Source organism: Hippopotamus amphibius, chromosome 3, assembly GCF_030028045.1.
Source record: "Hippopotamus amphibius kiboko isolate mHipAmp2 chromosome 3, mHipAmp2.hap2, whole genome shotgun sequence".
NCBI classification, from domain to species: domain Eukaryota; kingdom Metazoa; phylum Chordata; class Mammalia; order Artiodactyla; family Hippopotamidae; genus Hippopotamus; species Hippopotamus amphibius.
In genome coordinates this window covers 20378652-20400712 of record NC_080188.1, presented here as the reverse complement: position 1 = coordinate 20400712, position 22061 = coordinate 20378652, and the positions used below count along the sequence as shown (strand labels likewise).

Below are 22061 nucleotides of genomic sequence, written 5' to 3'. Positions count from 1 at the left end.
ATGATCTTGAGGAGCGGGACATAGACATAAAGGGCCTGACACACTGTAGATGCTCACCCAATGTTGGTTCCTTTTCTGGTTTAAACGTGTTTCTGAGTTGTGCAGTGGAAAGCTCGTGCTAAAGGAATTTCAGGCAGCAGCACGCAGGTTGCAGAGGCATTTTTGTGGGCAGTGGTAGCCTCGAAACACCCTGAACCAGCCCCATCCTGCCAGGAAAGGCTGGTCTGGTAGAGTTGGGACTTGCTTTCAGCCAGTGTGTCTCACCTCTAGGTGGGCAGAAGAATAACATTGCTTTGTCAAAATACACGTTCTGTAAACCAGACCTACTGCCTAGACACGTACCTCTTGGAAAAGCTTCCTAGGTGCTCCTGATGCCGGCCTCTGAAGAGCTGCGGCTTTAGACAATCCAGAGTGATGATCATCCATTCAGTTCTCACAGCAGCCCTACGAGCTACATGCTGTCATTGTGCCCCTCCTGCATGACATGCCCAAGGTCACACAACCAGGGTGGGATGGAGCCAGGATTTGAGCCCTGGCAACCTGGCCTTGCAGTCAGTGCCCTTGTCTCTCGTGCTGTCCTCCTCCAGAAAGAATTGCCTTGGAAATGGGCTCTGGAGAGCGTTGTTGTTGCCTAAGGGCTAGGGAAATTTGGTAAGAACCAGCAGCTTCTTTCTCTACTGACCCTGTGTTATTTGTTGGTATATGCTGGCCTGGTTCAGATTTCAAGAGGATTCATACATTAGAGTAGTTGTGTGCCCTGGGATGAGGGCAGTAGAGCAGATTTACAAGATTTACATGCTTCCACTCTCCCACTTGCTATTCAATAAAGGTTAGCTTGCTCCAGGAGTGAAAATTTGGGGGTCATTTCTTTGGCTTCTTTCACTATGGCTAAAATGCTAGATGAAGCGCTCTTCGAGGGTGGCTGATCCTTTGAGGAAGCCTGAGGAGAGTGGCTTTCATTTCGTCTTCACTCAGAGCATAACATAGTTCTCTAGGGCCTGCAGGCTCGCGGCTTTCACAAGCCTGGTGTTAGATGGTCATTTGAGGAGGGCTTTCATGCGGGAGCTGTTGCAGCTTGGAACAGAGTGTTTGATAGTCTGGGGAATACTTGTAGACTGACCTGCCCAAACAGGAAGTTGTGGAGCCCTGATGCCGATGCAGCAGGTGTGAAAGAACGATGAAAACAGCCACTTGCTGTGAGCTGGGCATGGTGCCAAGGTCCTTTAGGACGCTGGCTCTCCTCCCCACGCCATCCAGGAGGTGGATGTCATAACCGAAAATGGCCCCTGTTTCATAGAGGAGGAAACAGGCTCAGAAAGTTAAATGATGCACCAGTCTCAAGGTCACACAGATAATAAGTGATGCAATCAGGATTTGAACCCATTTCTCTCAAGACTCCAAAGCCTGTGAACTTAACTTATGTTGAATACTTTTGTAAAACTGTGCACTCAGCTTCACAGCAGGCATTAATTTGCAGTTGAAAATTTCTTTTCCTAATATAACATCAGGATTTACTTTTGGATAAAGCCAATAAAATAAACACTGCTAAATGTTATCCTGAAATGAAAAAAGGAAAAAAGAATGAATGAATGGATGGATGGACAAATGAAGCTGGACTGGTGATGTGTTTAGAGAGCATAGGGTGATTCAGTGTCCTCAGGAGCTCTGGAAGTTTCCTTCAGAACAATGGCTTTTGGGGATTTCTTCCCCTCTTTCTTTACAATGATATAGGATCTGGACCATGAAGGAGCAGTTTGTGTTTTTAGCTACAATTAATTCCTGACTTCCCCCTCAATTGTATTCGTATTCCTCCCCTTTTCTTTTCTTCCACTTGTCCTTTCTAGTAGGTTTTGCTTGCCAGTATTACTTGGTTTCAGGTGGATAATGTAATTTTAATAGTTTAGATTTCTTTGAAAAAGCCTGAGAAGAATTCATAAAACCATATCTATCAGTGTATGAGCTATGAAAATATAGGATGAGCTTTCCAACAAATGTTATTATTATAATAATACTTTTGGTTCCATTTCCACGTCAGTCATTACAGATGCCCTGAGGAAACAAACACAGGGGGAAAAATTAGATGTGATCATATTAATTATGATTTCTCTTCAGTGGTTAAATAGATTTCTAGCTAGAGCTGGAGTTGCTTCTTAATTAAACAAATATTTCTTGAGGGCCTGAAATCTGCCACACTGTGTACTAGTTTGTGATTTCACCTGTTCTTTGGGTAATAGCACCATTTATGCTTTGAGTTGGTTTTTTAAATTCTTAGCAATCGCTCTCAACATAATTTATTAGGCCAGAGTTTAGGAATGCTGTTCCATGAAAACCCCTTTCCCACATGCTTGAAGGGTAACATCGCGTCTGTCTGTCTGTGTGGTGTGTTTTGGGATTCTGTCTTACTCTTCTTCCCTTCTCCTCCTTCCTTTCTTTGTCTTGCTTTCTTGACTCCATAGAAATAGTTCCAAAATTAGTTTTAGTTTTTAGAAAATTGAATAGATCAGTGTTTCACATTCAGGCCATCAACAATATAATATGTCATGTTAAATATGCATGTTCTTGTGCCCCACCCTAGATCTGAATTTGAGAATTGCTGAATTAGCGTTACATGTGGTCACTATGTTATTTTAAAACTATCAGTAGACTGTTCTGTTTCTCTGAGTAAAAAGGTGATCTCATTCCTCTGCCCCCCCACGGAGTTAATGTGCTCTGATTAAAAATCAAAAACGAAAGCAAAAATGACAACAGAACACTTTCAAGTAAGAATCCTAGAATTAGGGTTTAAAATTTTAGAAACTTTCATTAGATTTTTATTGACACATGAGCTGTTTCGTACACTGGATATCCTCAAGTTTTATTAGCAAAATATCAAATTACTTGACTTAAAAAAAAAAGTTTAATGATGACCAGAGGCATCAATTTGAAGTCCTAGTTCAAACTACATCTGAAATGAATCACGTGACTCACAGACTTGGATTGGGTGGCAGGACTGGGTAGAACCGGGTTCTGGTCTGTGCCCCTCAGCCATGGGACCCTGGGGAAGCCTTTCAGCATTCTGGGCTCTGGTGTGCTCCTCTGTCAAGTAAGGATTTCGTGGATATGCTGTGACCTCCCTGCTGCTTCTGACAGAGTCAGACTCTGTGGGAAGAGAAATACAAGATGTTGACACATGGACCAGTGTGTTGGAGAGAGTTTTTTTCTCAGAAGGGGACTTTTAAAATGAAATGTCTAGAGGTTGAAGGAACTACAGTTCATCAATTCATAAAGAATAAGAATATAGAAGTTAAAAAGAAATGATTGGGAGTTTCTTGTATTCATTCAGAACAACAATGCTGTACTTACTCTGGTTCCCGGTTATTGAAACCCAACCAGGAAAGGGACTTCCTTAAAGCAAGGACTGGTCTTTGTTTGACGCATTGCATTTGCTCTACTGTTGCCAGATACGTTTGTGCCATTGTATATATTCTAGTAGGAATGCGTGGTGGTAGGAGCTGGGCTGTCTACAGATGAGAAACATATTTCTTATCTATTAGAAACTGCCACTGTTGGAGGAAAGAAACAAAGCGTCTGCCTTAAAAGATTCATCATTATTGAGCTGCTTCAAACAGCTGGAGACTTGGGGGAGAAACTGGAGTTTAGTAAATAGTTTCTTGCTGGTTGTGTTGTATTCTATTTCTCTCCATTTATGGAGAGAATGATGAATGTATCAAAGGTGGTGAAGTATATAAAGACCAGTGTTCCTTAATTCTCAGTAATTTATGTACCTCTTTATTTAAAGGAAAAATTTCTTGCAAATTCCCAGTACTGACATAAATATTTTTATTATGAAGTAGCTTAAATATGCCTGAACATAAAACTAGGTATAAACTCCTTATGCTTCCAGCTCTTATGTAACTATAAAACAATGACAAATTTATGGAGTAAATTCAAGCAAAACCAACATTCAAATTAACATCAATTTATCATGACAGATAATTTTTTGGACTGAAATTCAACCTGTCCTTGGAAATGTGATCATGGTTCTGACAGCCAAAGTCCCAGGTCATTTCTCCTTCCACTTCCCTATATTCAAACCTTTCTTCATATAAAGCACCTTCATTTGGCTGGAATGTGTGATTTTGGTTTTAATTTAGCTTCATTTATTTTTCTTCCTTGTCCTTGATGATTAAATTTATACTACTAGGTGCCATGATGGTTAGAAACATAAAAGCAAACCCACTTTTGATCAAGCAATAAGTTGGGACTTGGTTGCCTTGTTGCATTGGGGTGGGTAGTGGAGGAAAGAGTAGGGTCATTGGTACCTGCTATACTGGGTTTCAGATTTGGGTGAGAGTGAATGTTGTCATTCAGCAAAATATGGAAATAAAGGTGGAAAAGTAGGTTTTGAGAGAAAATGATTAGTCTGAGACTTAGGTTTCTAGCAGTGTGGTGGACTGCATTCTCAAACATGCTTCCTCGCTAAAGCATTGTAATCTGGTTAAAACATTTTTTAATGTACTTTTGGGATCACAGGAACTAAGACACCTCGAAAGTCTCAACTAACCACCAGTTAGTAAGTTAAACCCAAGCTGGGAGCTTTCTGTGCAAACAAACACAAAAGATGGGTTGCCTTCACCAACGTGGTTGGAGACTAAGCCTTGGGTGAGTGGCCTTGTTAGAAGAGCTTGCATTCCATTAGGACCTGTGAAAGGAGCTAAAGTAGCCCAGGTAGATGGTGCCCATTGGCTGTTGGCAGAAGCAAATGCAAATCCTTTCTGGAGGAAGGCATCCCTACTTTAGACCTTAGGATTCTCCTAAGATCAACCAAATAAGAATCCAGGATTAAAGATTTCTAACCCTACTAGAAAACAAGCCACCAGGAGTGAGAGTTATCAGAAACAAACAAAGAGCAATAGACTTAACTCTGAGGACTTTAGATATTAAAATTATCTGCTACAGAATATAAAGTAACCATTTTGAGATGCTTTAAGAAATAAAATATATAATCACAAATAAGTGCAGAGAGCATGAGATAAAATTGACCAGGCTTGGGGAAGGGGGGTGGGGGAGGGATAAATTGGGAGTAAGGGATGCACACTATCATTTATAAAATAAATGACACAGATTTACTGTATAGCGCAGGGAACTATATTCAGTATCTTGTAGTACACAATAATGGAAAAGAATTGAAAAAAAAGAATATAGATATATACATATATATGTATAACTGAATCACTTTGCTGTGTACCTGAAACTAACACAACATTGTAAATCAACTACAATTAAAAAAAACAAACGGGGACTTCCCTGGTGGTCCAGTGGCTAAGACTCAATGCTCCCAATACAGGGGGCCCAGGTTTGATCCCACATGCTGCAACTAAGAGTTCCCATGCTGCAACTAAAGATTCCGAGAGCCACGGTGAGGATCCTAAGTGCTGCAACTGAGACCTGGTGCAGCCAAATAAGTAAATATTAAAAGAAAAAAGAAATGACCAGGCATATTATTCAGCCATAAAAAAGAAGGAAATTCTGCCATTTGTGACAACATGGATGGATCTTGCAGGCATTATGCTAAGTGAAATAAGTCAGAGAAAGACAAACACTGTATGATCTCACATATACGTGGAATCTAAAAAAAACCCAAACTCATAGGAACAGAACGGATTAGTTGTTGTGAGGGGTGGGGGATGGAGGAAGTGGGTGAACATGGTCAAGATACAAACTTCCAGTTACAGGAAAATGAGTTCTGGGTAGATACTGTGCAGCATGCTGACTATAAGGAACAAACCTGGATTGTATATTTGAAAGTTGCTCTGAGAGTAGATATTCAAAGTTCTCATCATAAGAAAAAAATCATAACTATGTGAGGCAGTTGATGTTAATTAATCTTACTGTGGAATCATTTTACAATATATACATAGATCAAATTATGCTGTACGCCTTCAATTAATACAGTGCTGTCTGTCAATTATATCTCAATAAAGGGGGTATGTGTACAAGGGCAACATAAATCTAGGTGTTTTGTTGTTGTTGGAAAAATACTGACCAGACAGATTTAGGGAAAAAAAAAAAAAAACCAAAGCAAACAAGAACAAAGCCTAAGGGGAAAAATTGTAACTGTTGAAATAAAAACTCAGTAAATTAGATTAGGAACAGCTAAAGAAGCAATTAATGAACTAGAAAAAAAGATTTGAAGAAAATAACCAGAATGTAACATAGAAGTAAAAAGAAAAACATGAAGGTGTATTTGAAGACCATAAAGGCTCTGATGAGGTCTGTTCAGAGTCCCAGAAAAATGATAGAGAAAATAGAGGCAAGTAATATTTGAGAATCTAGTGTACAAATACTTTCCAGAGAGAGGTCATGAAGGATGTAAATGACCAGCATTCCTTAAATCCGAGTAATTTTTATGCACATGATAAGGGGGGAAGCAAAGCATATACCAATAAAGATAAATAAAGAGAAACCCACATCTAGACATAGGAAAGCTTAAATACACCAAAATAAGAAAGATGATCTTCAAAATACCCAGAAAGGAAAGATAGATTGTTTATCAAGGGAATAATAGACTGACAGCTGATTTCTCAAGAGCAATAATGGAAGCTGGAAAAATATTTTCAAAATGCTAAAGGGAAGTATCATTGATTGTATACCAGCAAAACTGTCATTCAGGAAAAAGGCAAAATATACTTGCCAAAAAAATTAAGCCTTACCACAGCAGACCTTTAGTAAGAAACTTCTTAAAGGATGTACTGCATGAAGAAGAAAGTGATTCCAGAAGGAAAGTCTGAGATGCAGAAAGGGATGATAATTTTATCTACAAGTTTACCAATTTAATACAAATAAAAATGTAGTTTTTTTTAGTCATTTTAGCCACATTGCAAGGCACATGTGGACAGGTGGACAACACAAATATGGCACTTTTCCATTGTCGAAGAAAGTTCTCTTGGACGGCACTGTGGTGGAATAATGAAAGGGAAATACACTGAGATAGTCTCTGCAGGTCGCTGGTTTTAAGTTGCCACTGCTTATAAGAGCCACCTTTACAGTGTGTGTATAAGAGTTTAAGAAAACATTGTTGGAAATTTTTAAGATGCCGTTTTTGTAAGATACATCTCAGTATTACCTGTGTGAAATGGAAGAAATGTGCCTCTTAGAATGGATGTGGTATGGAGTTAGAGCATGAATGGACGAGGAGTTGTGACCCAAGTAGGCTGGACATAGAACAGTCAGGAGAGAGGTCTGGCCTGGAGAGAAAGCATGGTGCATACTTGACATAGAGTATGTCTCAGTGCATGTTTGATGAATGAATGGGTGATGTATCGGATGGGTGGATGGGAGTCATCAGACTATTCTGGTAGCTGGACTTGGTGACATGGTTGAAGTCACCCAGAAAGTTTGTATGACGTGTGAGGAGAGTCAGGATGCAGCCTTGGTGAACACCAGTGATATTCTAATGGTCATATAGGAAGGAGCCTAAGAAGGAGAGAAAGAACTTCCAGAGAGGTGTGGAAGAACCAGAAAGAACTCAGGCCACCTGAGAACAAAGGGTGAGGAGGTGAGATGCTGCAAGGACTCTGTTAAGATAAGACGTATGTATTCCCGAATAAGCAGCAGCCTGCCCTATGTGGTAGGAGAAGCACTGAAAATCACAAAGGTATCAGTGATTATTTCTGCCAGAGCGTCTGAGAAGGCTTCACGAAGAAGGTAGTATTTGGGCTGGGACTCAAAGGACGAATAGTTGGCACATCAGCGTGGTAGGGTGGGGCGCCCTGGGCAGATGGATGGAGTAACACTAACAAAATCATGAAATTATGAGAAGCTGTGGAGCCCTTGGCAGTAATTCCTAGTGAGTCCGATTCTACTCTGTCCAGCTTTTTTCTAAGTAAAGGTTTAATGTTGGTGAAGGAGCATATGCTGCCTAAGATCAGAAGCATACTTTTACTGATCTTAAATTGGAATGAAAGGCAACTAAAATAACTGCAGACCTGACCAGACACCTCCCTAATGCTCTGAGTAGACCACACTTTATATATGATTTTTCCGACATTATCCCAGCATATACAGTTTATTACTGAATTTTGGGATTTAAGTTCTGTATTAATGCCTACTGGTATATATATGTATTTTTTTAAAATAAATTTATTTATTTATTGGCTGCATTGAGTCTGTTGCTGTGCTCGGGCTTTCTCTAGTTGCGGCAAGCAGGGCTACTCTTTGTTTTGGTGCGCGGGCTTCTCATTGCTGTGGCTTCTCTTGTTGTGGAGCACGGGCTCTAGGCACGCCTACGTTTCAGTAGTTGTGGCATGTGGGCTCAATAGTTGTGGCTTGCGGGCTCTAGAGCACAGGGTCAGTAGTTGTGGTGCATGGGCTTAGTTGCTCCGCGGCATGTGGGATCTTCCCAGACCAGGGATCGAACCCACGTCCCCTGCATTGGCAGGCGGATTCTTAACCACTGCACCAGGGAAGTCCTGCCTATGATATATTATTAAGATGATTAATCACATAAAGTCCTTAGACTAGAGAGTGGAAAACATTTAGCTTGCTAAAGTTTACCAGATCAGAGTGCTAAGAAAATATGGGGCAGATAAGCCTTGGGCAAAAATCCCAGGTTCTTGATTTAAAAGCTATGTAACATAAGTCAAGTTATTTGACCTCTTCATGCCTCAAGTTTCCGCATTTAAAAATAGGCATAATAATAGTTCCTACTTCAGGATGGATGTGAAGATAAATGGAAAGCACTTACCAAAAGACTTATTCATTATTATAATAAAAACATTCCAGTGCTTTTTTCAGTAAGGAAATACAGTAAATCAGTGGTTCTCAGCTGTGGGAATAATGTGTATCAGTGTCATTTGGGGGCCAGTTAGAAAAATAAAGATTCGTGAACACTACCCCAGACCTAGTGTATCAGAGCACCTGGGCTTTGGACTTTGTATCTTTTGGTAGGAACCTCAGGTATAGGAACCCTTGCTCTTGGGCTGAGTAGCATTTTGGTCATTTTTTAGCCTGCATATTTACTTTCTTCTTTGCTATACAGTATTTTGAACATTGGCTCTTGGTATTTGTTGAGTATGTGAGCTTTTAGGTTTTTAATCCTAGAGACCATTGTGTGACTCTTCACTCCTGTACCTTCCTTTCCCTTTCTCCTCCTTTCCTCATCCACCTCCCTCCCATCTCATTTTGAATTTTTAGACAGTTGGGTTGACTTATCTCCTGGACAGCCTCGTTCTCAGCAACCCCCACCTCTTTAAAATAGATTTTTAAAAGAAACTTTGTAAAGGCAGACATTTAGCATGTTAAAATTGAACTTCAGGTTAGTTTCTAAAATAAATAATTCAACTTTTTTTATCCTTTAAAAAAAATGACTACAGGAAATGGTTCTAAAATAACTGATATTCCCCATGTTAAAACTGAGGTTGTGTTTGGATGGATTCCAGCATATGTTCTTTTTCCTTGGGAGGGGGAAAGATGTGGGGGGAGTGTTGTCCATGCCAAAACACACAAATCGTAATCCCTCAGACCTAAAAGTGCCTTTCATATGAAGACAGTTGGTATATTGTATAAATGTAGCCTAGGAGATTTTTTTTTTAAAGATTATTTTTATTATTTATTTATTTTAAATTTTTAGCTGTGTTGGGTTACTGCACACGGGCTTTCTCTAGTTGTGAACGGGGGGTACTCTTTGTTGGGGTGTGCGGGTTTCTCATTGTGGTGGCCTCTCGTTGCGGAGCACGGGCTCTAGGCACGCGGGCCTCAGCAGCTGCAGCACATGGGCCTCAGCAGCTGCAGCACGTGGGCTCAATAGTTGTGGCTCGCAGGCCCCAGAGTGCAGGCTTAGCAGTTGTGGAGCACGGGCCCAGTTGCTCCGCGGCATGTGGGATCCTCCCGGCCCAGGGATCGAACCTCTGTCCCCTGCATTGGCAGGCGGGTTTCCAACCACTGCGCCACCAGGGAAGCCTTAGCCTAGGAGATTTAAGAAATAAAATGTTTACCGTAATTAGATTAATTAAAATATCCTTTTAACTTTTGTGTGTGAATATTTTGGTGAAAAAGAAATCACTGTATTGCCGCAGAAGTAGCCTTGCTCCGGAAATCTGTTTAAGTTCATGTATTTTGCATTTCATTTGGATGAGGAAATGACAGCTTCATTAGGGAAGAAATTTTGTTCAGTGCTAAATCCCCAGCACCTAGAATAGTGCCTGGCACATTTATTTTAAAAATAAAAATGTACTAAGTGAATGAGATAACAATGAACCAACCCAAACTAAAAACCACATCGCCCACTTCTCACCGAGAAATCTCCTCAAGGGCTTGTGAAGGTCACAATACCTGATACTTGTCTGGTATTGATTAGAGGCTGCCTGCGTGTTCCCATTGCCCGCCGTTTCCTCTCACAAACCACACTGCGTCCCTTCACTTAGGTCCTTGCGGAAAGGGATTGGGTCTCTTGTTCACGGCTGTATCTCTTGCTCATGCTGTATCTGGTAGCTTTGTATTTTCTTAGTAAATATTTGTTGAATGAATACATCGTGCTTAAAAAATGTCTGTAATGCCTTTATATTTGGTTTCATTGGTTGACAATCCCGTGAAGCTGACTGATAATATCATCCCAGTTTTACAAATGATAGAACAAAGGTTAAAGAGCGTAAATTAGTTATCCCAGGAAGCCTTGGGTCATAAGTAGCAGAGCTGGGACCACAACCTCTATGTCTGCTGATTTCTTTGTTCCTTGTTCTTTCCAGATTAGCCTTTTAAACACTAGAAAGCATCAACTGCCCCCCCCCCCCCCCCTTTACTTGAGAGCATGACAGAGGACATTACTACGTTGAAACCTTTTCCAGATTGTCATAATGTCTCCACAAACTTTGTCGGGTGTTAGTTTCTCTTATTTATAATAGATTTTTTTCACTTGCCGGTGATAAAGTAATTTAAAACAAAACCCAGCCCTCATTATTTTAAATAACTTATACTGTCCTCTCCCAAACATTTTAAGATGTGACATTATCAGTACTCCCAATCTAAGTTTTTAAAATCAAATTTCCAGTGCTGTGAGGGGAATGTTCTCTGACACATTCTGGCCTGATCATTTTGAAAGAAAAACTTCAGAAGTATTGAATTGGCTTGGCTGATATTTCTGGAATCAGGCTCAAGAAGGAGAAACTTTCCCTTTGATGTTAAAATGGGGGAAAAAAATGCTGGCCATACACTTAAGATTCTTAGATGGTGGCAGTATCGGAGGTAGGTTTTGCCAAAGGCATTCACTGGAGCTAAAAAACCAACACACAGCCACGGTTCCAAGTGAGAAAGAATTTCAGAATCAGTGCACCTGATCTAATTCTAACTTCTGTTTAGTCGCTATTGAGACTAAAGGTAATTTGATGACTTCGGCAAGATTATGGCCAAGTTGATTAGCAGGTCAGAGTTCATTCTACCAGACGGTGAATTTAAACTTACTGTCTTTGCCTTACAAATGACGTTAAAGAGTTCCTTGAACAACACTCACCACCAAGCTTTGATTTCTTTGTGAAATAGCAACAAGAATCTGATTCCTTTGGCTCTCTGTGGACATTAACCTTTAGCATCAGATTTGAGGCACAGAAAGGAATGGATAAACGGTCGGTATTATCTCTCTTCCAGGATCCAGCCATGGAAATAGATGGCGGGGACCTCGGGAGTAGTTTGGGATGGAAAAAATACGTGTTTGCTCTTTTGCCGGGTGCCTGACTCCTGAGATGAGGTGGGACGGAGCCATTGTGTTGGTCCTGACGCTCACAAAGGGAGCTCACATCATCCCTGGATGCGGTTTTTTATCAGCCGCTTCACAGCTCCTGCCTTCGTGGTCCTGCTGCAGAGGAGGCAAGGGGTGATGGGAGGGAACTCAATGAAGGCTTTTTAGGGAGTGTTTCTGAGTTTGTCACTGCCATCTGTCCTCTCTTCCCCCTTGCTCGTCAGGCTGTTCACATTTTGGGGGTTCCTAGGTTTCTGACTGGTGTGGCATGCACATTGTAGGTAAATCCTGAGAAAGACGCGAAGGTGAGCAGAGTTTCCATACATCACTTAGAGGAAAAACGTCCTGCTCACCCGCAGCTTGTGGCAGGTATAAGATAAGAAGCATTAGGATTATTTTCTTTTAGTTCTTAGTGATTCTCTTCTTTTCTTCGCTTTTCTTTTCTTATCTTTCTGTCCCTCCCCCGCCCACTCTTCCTCTCTCTCTCTCTCTCTCTTCCTCTTTCTCTCTTTCCTCCTTTCTCTCTCTTTGTTTCTTTCATTGAAGTGTAACTGACCTACAACACTGTTACTTCCAGGTACACAACATAGTGATTCACTGTTTCTGTACTGTACAAAATGATCCCCACTCTGTTTCTTAATTTTTGAAATCAGTAATATCTCTTCCCTAAAACTTGAGTCGTTTTGGACTTTAATCCGCCTGCCAATGCAGGGGACACGGGTTCAATCCCTGCTCCAGGAAGATTCCACATGCCGTGGAGCAACTAAGTCTGTGCACCACAACCATTGAGCCTGCGTGCCGCAACTACTGAAGCCCATGCACCTAGAGTCCATGCTCCACAGTGAGAGAAGCCACTGCCATGAGGAGCCTGTGCACCACAATGAAGAGTAGCCCCTGCTCTCCACAACTAGAGAAAGCGCATGTACAGCATCGAAGACCCAACGAAGCCAATAAATAAATAATAAAGTAAAAAAAAAAAAAACCAAAAGGAACAAAACTTGAGTTGTTTTGGAAGGAAGAGGCACAGACTTGTTGCCTGATCATTTAGTAGATCACTTACTTCCGACACTGGGGAGAGCATACATCCCTCCTCTCTTACAGGTGGCTCACAGGTACCAGTGTCGTTTTCTCTTGTTGAAAACCTCTTGTCCTTCTTTGAGCAGTGGGACTGTGTTGTCATCAGCAGGGCAAGTACTAGGACCAGAAAGCTTTCAGCATGACAAGCGGTTTCTGTTCGAGACACCTGCTGCCCAAGCACACTGCGACCATTGTTTCTCCAACGGAATGGGTTCTGGGCAGAGCCTCATCTATTTTAGCCAGCCTTTGAGTCTCTGTTGTTTTTCTTGCATGCATTTCATTTTTGATGGAATAAATTTCTGTCTTGTTCTACTGGTTTTGCTGATATGAATTTAACATGTGCTTGTGGTTCATACAAACTTGTATTTCGAGGGGTGCATGCTGAGATGTTGTGGTGGTGGAAAGAGCACTTGGTCATAGTGGAGCCAGGCTATCTGGACTCTCATCCCTGCCCCACCAGCTGTGTGGCCTTAGGGGAGACATTTGACCTGTCTGGATGACAGTGTCCTCACTTGTAAACCGAGGAGGTTGGCTTCTTAGAATGATGGACTGCCAGGTACCCCAGTGTTAAGATTCCACTGTTGTGTTGTGTGTTTTCTGAGACGCCAGGAGTATCAGAAATGGGGTGTGACAGTGTTCAGTAGGAGCTCTGCTCCTGTGAAATCATCAGTAACACCAGGAGGCACTCTTTTAAATTAAGTGACAGTTGTATGGCATGGCTAGTGATAGAGAAGTTTGGATGCATTTGTTAGGGGAGAGGAGTAACTATGGTCTTGTTTCTTTGTGACAAGTTTGCAGAATAACAAAGATTTCTTGTTTCTGGAAAAGTAGTTGTTCAGCCCTGGGAGTGTTATTGGACACTTGCGTTTTCAACTTCTAAGTGAAGAATTACAGAGTTCAGGTAAAGAGACTTTTTAATTTTAGCTCTTATTGTTCAGATAAGAGGAAACCCACAGATCAGGCTAATATAGTATATTGATATCCCGTTTCTGATTTGCGTTCCCATACTGTTTAATAAGAAAAACTGTATTTAAAAATATTCTAATTCTACAAACAATATGTATTAATTGTAGAAAACTTGGAAAATGCTAAGATGTAAACACAAATATTTCTAATTCCGTGAACCAGAAATAGCTATTGTTGTTTATAATTCGGAGTCTTTATATACACTCAGTTTGTAGAGCAAAGCTGGGATTATACCACAGGTACATAACTTGATATCTTGCTTTTTTCCTGCCGTTTTCCTTTTGAAATGATTTTTGCAACAGAGGTTTCAAATGAAGGTGGAGATTAATGTAATATTATGTTCGGCACACTTGTGATGGGGTCTGCTTTGACTTACAGAAGTAGAATTGTGGACCTAGTATCTGAAAATAACATATGTCTCATTCCCTCTTGAATATAGGCTTTTAATATTTGGCATATATTGATGTTGTCATAACTATTAATATAATTTACAGACTTCTTAATCTATTAGTTCTTTTTTAAAACTAATTAATTAATTTAATTTTGGCTGTGTTGGGCCTTTGCTGCTGCGTGTGGGCTTTCTCTACTTGTGGCGAGTGGGGGCTACTCTTCATTGCAGTGTGAGGGCTTCTCAGTGCAGTGCCTTCTCTTGTTGCGGAGCACGGGCTCTAGGCGAGAGGGCTTCAGTAGTTGCAGCACACGGGCTCAGTAGTTGTGGCTCGCAGGCTTAGTTGTTCCGTGCCATGTGGAATCTTCGCAGACCAGGGATTGAACCATGTCCCCTGTATTGGCAGGTGGATACTTAACCACTGGGCCACCAGGGAAGTCCAATCTATTAGTTCTTAATTGTTCACTAATTACTTTTATAAGATTCCCTATTTGAGTTTTCTGTTTCTAAATTGCTAGCTGCAATATCAGTAAACCGAAGTTATTTTAACAATTTTTCTGGATGCCTTGATTCTTCAAGCTGAAGCATAGCAGCTAGTGTGGGCCAGGCCACAGGTTTGGCATGAAGTAGGGTAGTTAAGTGATTCCTTTTGTCTGACTGTATTATACATTTGATAATATTTATGGCTCACTTGAATATTGGTTTTTCTATACCATTTTCCTCTTTTAGGAAATGAAAGTGATTAGTTTCCCCTTTGGATTATTTAGCCTATAAAATTTTCTGTTACACTATTCACTTTGCATTGAAAATACATTCTAAATCCTGAACCACATTGGAATTTTTTATGGCCTTTCCCTTATGTGTCTTTTGGTGGTGCCCTTTGAAGTCCTGAAATGTTTTTGTATTTGATTGAGATTAAATCTGGGTTTCATTTTACTTTTTTTAAACATATTGAGCAAGTTAATTTTCTGTTCGGGTTCCTAAGGGGAATGATTCCAGCCCTCTGTGTCCCAAGAATTCAGGCTGAACCTTGCCAGAACATTCCTGTGGTTTTCCACAGGACAGATCAGTGTGTTCATGAAATTTTAGTTGTAGCTCGTGTTTTCTGTGGTTAATTAAAACATCTGGCTTTTAAATTTTCCGCAAACAGAGCATAAGCGTTTGGCCAGACCTTTTCTGTAATGATTAAATACTTCAGTCCTCCCCTCAGAATAGCCCAGACTTGTCTTTAGGACACCTTATAAACCGTCGTCTCTGTTCATTACTGATTTTAAACGTTTGGAAGGTGCTGGGAGTTATCCTGCCACACATCCACTCCTGAGAGAGGGAGTTTGTGCCTGTGAACCCCTCTAACGGCTTCCGGCCTTTGCCCCTCCAGGTTGGAGCTGCCGTGGGTGCGTGCCTGCTCTCCGTAGCCAAGCATGCTGTGGTCGAATCTGCCCAGCCGTGGAACAGAAACGTTTGCTGGATGGAAAATCCATAAAAGAAAGCTCCTGTGAAAGCCTGAGACAGACGATCACTTAAGCAAAATCAGGTTGGTATAAGATAGGAGAGGCTGGGTAAAATGGATTGGGTCAGGTGGAGAAGGTGGTTTTGTTCATTCTGTGGAGTGTTTTTGAGACCTAGTTGAGAGATTCCGAGCATCCCTAGTTGAGAGATTCCGAGCATCGTACAAATGGCAGATGTAGCCTGACAGACTTCAGTGTACAGTGTATTGTTGTCTCCCTTTCTTTCTCTTCCTTCTTCCTCTCCTCTGTCCCATCCTCTCTCTCAGGAAAGAGAGGAAGATCTTAAGCTTAGCAAACGTATAAGAAGCCACAACCAGAGGTCACCCATAATCACTCCATGATCTTGGATTTATTTTGGAGAGAAAGCCGTTTCCTTGAGAAAGCCTGGACTTGGACTTGTACGTTCAGAGACTTGCGCTCATTTGTGTGGATGGATTGTGAAGACCAGCCAGAATTTTTTTTTGGGGGGGGAGGGGTTCTTCTGTGTGTGCTCCTTTAGTTTGCTTGGCAAGTTTTTACTTACTTTTATCTTCCCCCAAACAAAAGCTAGCAACACATTCATTTTCAGCAGTGCATGAGCTTGGCATTAAGATACAAAGGACAGAGGAGAAGAAATGTCCTGAAAAGAACTGGGATGTAACTAAATGCCACATAGCCTCACTGTGGACCAGAAGAAGGAAACTGCGTAAAGAACCTCACATGTGGCAGTGGAAAGAATTCATTCTGAGAAAGAATATCATAAAGGGACAGGCACTGCAAACACTTTCTACTGAATATTCAGTGGTTAACTCAACATTACACGTAATAAGCAGTGGATAAGTACTCAGCAAAAGGAAGTGCGTTGGCGGTCCCGAGAGCCTGTGAAGTAGTGCACGTCTGTTGGCTTTGCCCACCCAGCATCCCTTTCCTCCTCCTTTCAATAAATCACCCCGATTTCCCCTGGGCTGTCAGTCACCCTTGCTTTGTTCCCAGCCCACGTGTTGGAGGAGGTGACTCCACTGCCTCCGTCATGGGCACGTGACATCAGCTTGGCTAGTCAGGGTCACAAGGGTTCGTTATGGACGTATGACGTTATGAAACTGTTGCAGAGAGGTTTTTCCTTTCTGTGCGTTTGTTGAGCTGGAGCTGCTAGTGAACTCTTTGCTACCATGTAGGGAGAATCTTTCTGAGAATGAAGTCAACACAGAGGAAATCAGAGCAGGGAGGTGGAGGAAAAGGGATGGGGGTGAGGAGGGCACGTACACATACACCCACCCCACCCCTGCAACTTAGGGCCCTGGATTCAGCAGCCCCTAGAGCCAGCAACTCCAGTTTCACTCTCCAGGCAGGTTAGCTAGCTAGTTTGCATTAGGTGTCCATCACTTACATCTGAAGACATGCTGATTGGTAATGCCTTCCAGGTGGGAGGTCTTCACAGGACGTGACTGTGGTACAGTCCCTGTCCTTGGGGGCTTCTCAGTGATAAGCCAGGTCACTATTAGGTTAGCTGACCCACAAGGTGAAAAATGTGTCACTAGCGGTAAGAACTAACTTCTGTGGGAGTAGAGGAGATGTGGAATTAAGAATTCTGCTGGGTTGGGGAGAGACTAGCACGGAGAGCTTTTATTTAATGAAGGAGAAACAGGAACATTTTTAGAACTATATTTAATTCAATTACTTTTTGAGTCTGAAAGAAAGGGAGGATTTCCAGAGCCTATAGTTAATTGCAGATAAGGAAGATAATATCAGAGCTTCACCAGTAGTAGAGTCTTGGTATTTACTGTAAACACAGTTGTTTCAGGAGCAGCCAAATGAGAGGTTATCAAAAAGTTGTCCAGAGTTTATTTTAACACCACAGGGGAACAGCTGCTCTTCTCACCAAAACATCAGTTGGCTTTCTGGTGTAAGCAGAATTCTGAGTGTGTCATGAACTTTAAAGATATGTTTCGTCTCCTCAGTATTAGGCTTTATGATTATTATTTTAATTTTTAATAATTGACCTTCTTTGACTTTTAAAAAATTGATCGTCTTTATTTTGGGGAAGCAGTTTTAGGTTACAGAAAAATTGAGTAGAAAGTAGAGTTTCTATACCCGTAGCCCTGAGTTTTCTCTATTATTAACATCTTGCATGAGTGTGGTATATTTGTTACAGTTGATTAACCAGTATTGATATATTATTATTAACTAAGGTTCGTAGTCTACAGTAGGGTTCACTCATTGTGTTGTACACTATATGGGCTTTGACAACCTGCCTTTTGAACCAGCCTTTCGATAGGGATCTTGTTGAATCTCCAGGTCATTTGAGAAATATTGCTGTCTACCAATATTAAGAACTCTGATCCATGAACATGGGGTATGTTTCCATTGATTTAGGTCTCTTCAAATTTCTTTCAACCCTGTTTTGTTGTTCTCAGGGAACACAGCTTACACTTCCTTGTTAAATTTATTACTATGTATTTTTTTTTCTTTTTGATGCCTTTATAAATGGAATCATTTATAAAATTTCACTTTCAGAGTGTATACATTGTTAATGTATAGCAATAGTTTTTTGTATATTGCCCCTGTTTTCTTCTACCTTATTGAACTTGTATATCAGTACTAATAGTTTTTTAATTGTGTATATGACTTCCTTAGTATTTTCTATATACCAGATTATGTCATCTGTGAAGAGATAGTTTTATTTCTTGTCCAGTATGGATGTTGGTATCATTATTTTTTACAGTGATTTGAAAACTTTACTGTGACATAAGAACTACAAAGTAACATGTTACGGAGATTCTAATGAAATCATCCTATTCTGTAGCTTTTGAAAAGGACAAAAGATGGTATTTATGAAATTTATCACCTCGTAAATGAGCTAGTTAGTCAGTGAGCTTCTTAGCCATTCCTTTATCTTCTTTGGGGAAATATCTGTTTGAATCCTTTGCATATTTTAAAAAATTGTTATTTATTTTTTAAAATTTCATTTATTTATTTGATTGCTCCAGGTCTTAGTTGCAGCTCAAGGGCTCCTTAGTTGTGGCTGATGGGTTTCTTAGTTGTGGCATGCAAACTCTTAGTTGTGGTATGCATGTGGGATCTAGTTCCCTGACCAGGGATTGAACCTGGGCCCCCTGCATTGGGAGCATGGAGTCTTAACCACTACTTCACCAGGGAAGTCCCCATCCTTTGCATTTTTTTTTTTGCATATTTTTATATTGAGTTATTTGTCTATAGGTCCCTCTTTGGATATATATGATTTGCACAGATTTTCTCCCAGTCTCTGGCTTGTCTTTTTGCTTTCTTAATGGTATCTTTTGAAGCTCAAACATTTAAAATGGTGATGAAATTCAATTAGTTTTTTCTTCCAAAGCTCATGATTTTGATGTTTCTAAATACTGTTTGCCTAAGCAAAAGTTGCTAAGATTTTCTCATATGTTTCTTTCAAAACTTTTGTTGTTTCAGCCCTTACATTTAGGTCCATGATCCATTTTGAGTTAAGTTTTGTGTATGGTGTAAGGGTTCAGGTATATGTTCAATTTCTTTATTGTTTTTTCTCCCCTCCCCTCCACTTATTTATTTATTGGCTGAGTTGGGTCTTTGTTGCTGCGTGCAGGCTTTCTCTAGTTGTGGTGAGTGGGGGCTACTCTGTGTTGTGGAGCACGGGCTGTAGGTGTGCAGGCTTCGGTAGTTGCAGCACAGGGGCTCAGTAGTTGTGGTGAGTGGGCTCTAGATCGTAGGCTCAGTAGTTGTGGTGCAAGGGCTTAGTTGCGCCACAGCATATGGGATCTTCCCGGACCAGGGCTTGAACCCATGTCCCCTGCATTAGCAGGCAGATTCTTAACCACTGCACCACCAGGGAAGTCCCTCTCCTTCTTTGCCCCCTCCTCCTCCTCTCCCTCTCTTTTTTACATATAGACATCCAGTTGTTCCAGCGCCATTTGCTGAAAAGGTTGTCCTTTACCTATTGACTTATTTTGGCACCTTTGTAGAAAATTAATGGACCATAATCGTAAGAACTTCTCCTGCCCCCCGACTCTCTTCCTTATGCCAGTAGCACAATTCACTTAAGTTTCTGCAGTGCAATTTTTCTATGAAAAAGGTTTGTTCAAGAAATGGACCTAAGCTACAATATAGCTCCTTTTTTTTTGTTTTAAACTATTGTACCTTTGCTACTTTTCCTCTCCATTCCTGTTTGAGTTACTCTGTTAAAAGTATTAGTCTCTGGTTATTTCTCTTTGGGATAACAATGGAAATCTGAAGTGGTAGGATGGTAGGAGAGAATGCAAATCAATCTGGATGCATTTTCTAGATTATTTTATTTCCAAAAAATACTTTGTTTTTCATCAAAGTAAGCATTTTTATGCCCATATCCATTTGAATAAAACAGATTAAAATCTTTTCATTACTGCTGTCTTAATCATTACCAATAATTACTGACTGAAGGATTTACACGTTTGGTGTGTTATTTCAAGAACTTCAAGGATTTTCATCAATGGTTATATGAATTGAGTCTTTACACAGAAAAAGATAAATTTCACAAAATGATTATTTTACTAAATGGAAACTGTGAATTGAAATGTCTTAGGTTTGGGGATTATAATATGGTTTTATGTTTTATGAAAATTGGACTTTTTTTTTAATATAATTAAAATGCTAGCTGCATTTTTATACTTACCTGTGCTGTTTTTGCCTTTGTGTTGGTATGGTTTTCAATAGACTGCTGTGAAGACATTAAAATAATTATATTAGAAACATGAAGACTGCAAATTTATATCTCTTCTTTAGTTATAACTAAAAATTGTGAATGCATAGATTAAAAAGGAAAAAAGTCAGTGCTTTAATGTGATGTTTGGATTTTAGTTGGCCTTTTTATTTTGTTTTCTAGTAAAGTTACAATTTTGTTTGGGGAATGATTTAGTTTTAATGTGAAAAACATATAAATTTAGTCTTGGTGAAATTCAGAGACATTTCTCTTCCCTGGCATATAGCTAACAGCTGACTTCTGCTTTTGGACTTTAATCAGATATTAAAATGACACAATTAGATTTAGAACATGTTTCCTGCAGTTCCATTAGTAGGTCAAGCCATGCCTCCCTGTTCCCCGAGGGCTCAGTTCTCCTGGGTGGCTTATCTGCTTCCTGCTCTTTCTTGGCATCCTCTCATTTCCACCTGGGCAGAGCTGTTTGTTACCTGGCCCCTTTGCTTTCCTTGCAGTCCTCTGGCTGATAAAGTCCCTTCATAAAAATGCACCCATGGGGTAACATGGAATCACTCTGTTTTCATTTAAAAGAAAAAACAATAGGTAAGCTTTCATTTATTTCTCTAGGACCCGGAAGTGGGTATCATGAATTTTTTAACCCAGTCACTCCTTTCCATCCTTTCTTTTTCTTTGGTGCCCTTTAAAAAATCTTTGTGACCTATTCACAGAATGATGAATAACCCTGTGAGGAGTGTAGTATAATGTTCTAGGAGGATATGGTCCTATGGGTCTTGTTTTTCTTAGGGAGCTGAAACACACTAGGGCTGGGTGAAGGTAACTTCTTAACTGTCCTGTATTTATTTATTTATTTTTAAAAATTTTTAAATTATTTACTTTTTAAATAAATTATTTATTTTTTAATTTTTATTTATTGGCTGCATTGGGTCTTCATTGCTGCGCACAGGTTCTCTCCAGCTGCGGAGAGCAAGGGCCACTCTTGCTGCAGTGCTCAGGCTCCTCACTGCGGGGGCCCCTCCCGTTGCGGAGCACGGGCTCTAGGCGCGTGGGCCTCAGTCATTGTGGAGTGTGGGCTCGTTAGTTGTGGCTCGTGGGCTCTAGAGCACAGGCTTGTAGTTGTGGCACACGGGCTCAGCGGCTCTGCAGCATGTGGGATCTTCCCGGACCAGGCATCGAACCCATGCCCCCTGCATTGGCAGGCAGACTCCCAACCACTGTACCCAACCACTGCAGCCCTGCCCTTTATTTTGAATAGAGCCTGTGCTGACTGAAGTTAGGGGTTCAGAATGACTGAGCCACTGCAGTCTGAGTTGTGGTACAGTTACATTTGTGAAGGCACCTGCCTATTTATAATCGTTTGGTTGCAGATAAAGCAGAATCAGATCAACTTGGTCACATTCGGTGAGCCTGATGTGAGAATACAGAGCGTGTCTGGAACTTGCTCTCATTAGGAGAAACTACATTCTTGTGTAAACCTCTTGAGGATGTTTATGATAAATGTATGTACTGTATTAATAGAGTTTGGAATATTATACCTTTTGATTTTTTGCTTGTCTTTATATTTTTTTATGTTCAATAATCTGTGAGGTATTAGGTTTCCTTTAAAAGCCTTCAGAGGTCCCATGCTCCAGTGACATGCAGTTGGTTTGTTTCAGTGTAATTACTGATATAAGAACAAGCAGTAGTTTCTCAGTCCCATAGTGACCTGTAATGAATAAAACATTTAGTTTGGTT

The 22061-nt window shown here is 40.6% G+C and overlaps 1 protein-coding gene across 11 annotated transcripts in view; it reads left to right on the top strand.

The window, feature by feature from the left end:
- The window catches only part of APBB2 (amyloid beta precursor protein binding family B member 2), a 360089-nt gene that overhangs the window by 50836 nt on the left and 287192 nt on the right, over nucleotides 1-22061 (top strand). For all 11 annotated transcript variants that reach the window (XM_057729829.1, XM_057729823.1, XM_057729827.1 and 8 more), the window contains one exon: nucleotides 15520-15675. The gene's annotated coding sequence lies outside the window, so the exon portion shown is untranslated. The remainder of the gene's footprint in view (nucleotides 1-15519; nucleotides 15676-22061) is intronic.